Here is a 1209-nt window from a genome sequence, read left to right as displayed (position 1 = left end):
TGAGTGTGAGTGTGTGTGTGTGTGTGAGAGAGTGAGTGTGTGTGTATGTGTGTGTGTGTGTGTGTGTTTACCTGCGTGATGGAGCTGAGGGATGAGGAGGTGGGGGAGAACTGTTTGGGGTGATGTCTGCGTGTGTCTGCAGGCAGGATCACCGGGGTCAGCTGCGCTCGTCTGCGCGGGGATGAGCTCGTCTGCGGCTGCAGAGCAGAGGAGGAGCCACTGAGGGAGGAGTTACTGAGCCACGACTGCAGCGACTGGCTGCTGAGCGATGACCTCAGCGAGGGGGAGGAGCTTAACGAAGACTGGAGGGAGGGGTTGCTCAAGGACGAGTGCAAGGAGGCGGAGCTCAGCAAGTTGTGGAACGAGTGAGCGCTGAGAGATGATTGGATGTTGGGGTTGCTAAGCGACGACTGAAGGGAGGGGTTACTGGATGTGCCCAGCAGAGACGGCAGCAGACCTGCAGAAACACAAACACATCCAAAGGAAAAAGTAATGAAAAATAAAAAGAGTCCCACCCATCTCAGATCATGTGACACGACTCACTGGATTGTGATTGGTCAATGGCAGCATTCTGCAGTCAAATTTATATATTCACAATATGCATTGTTTTAAAACAACTTTAAAGAAAATCATAATGTTAATGTTCAAAATTAGGACTCCCAAGAATTTTTTTAAATCTGATTAATTAATGATGTGCCGATTAATCAATCTAATAATTGCACATCAATTCTGGCTGAGAAATTACCTGCCTAAAGATTTATTATTATTAGACAAGTCATTATTGTGTTGTGATGAGAAAAGACATTACAAAAAGTAGCTTTAGAAAGAAACATGTTGATTCAACGTTGCATAAATAATGATAATAAATGGGTATTCATGTTTTTAATGAATATTTAAATATGAAATTAATTTTTTTTTAAATTATACCCTTAATATGAAACTGAAAGCACCAGTAGGTGGCATCAACTCACTGTCTTAATGAGAGAGTCATTAAATCATTTATTCAACTGATTTGTTCAAAGAGCTGATTCTTTCAGAAACAAAGCTAGTATTTATGAGTGATTCACTCGATTTGTTCAAAGAGCTGATTCATTCAGAAACGAAGCAAGTATTTATGAGTGATTCACTCGATTTGTTCAAAGAGCTGATTCATTCAGAAACGAAGCAAGTATTTAATAATCTTGCAACTCGATTTGTTCAAAGAGCTGA

The 1209-nt window shown here is 41.1% G+C and overlaps 1 protein-coding gene across 1 annotated transcript in view; it reads right to left on the bottom strand.

Annotated features, from left to right (window-relative positions):
- Positions 1 to 484, bottom strand: part of LOC107739843 (CREB-regulated transcription coactivator 1-like) — a 17440-nt gene extending 16956 nt beyond the window's left edge. Inside the window, exon 1 of the mRNA XM_016552054.1 lies at positions 72 to 484. The gene's annotated coding sequence lies outside the window, so the exon portion shown is untranslated. The remainder of the gene's footprint in view (positions 1 to 71) is intronic.
- Positions 485 to 1209: the final 725 nt, after the last annotated feature.

Source organism: Sinocyclocheilus rhinocerous, unplaced genomic scaffold (genome assembly GCF_001515625.1).
Source record: "Sinocyclocheilus rhinocerous isolate Xijiao unplaced genomic scaffold, SAMN03320098_v1.1 scaffold645, whole genome shotgun sequence".
NCBI lineage: Eukaryota > Metazoa > Chordata > Actinopteri > Cypriniformes > Cyprinidae > Sinocyclocheilus > Sinocyclocheilus rhinocerous.
The sequence above is the reverse complement of the archived record's forward strand: the minus strand, read 5'-3'. Positions and strand labels throughout refer to the sequence as shown.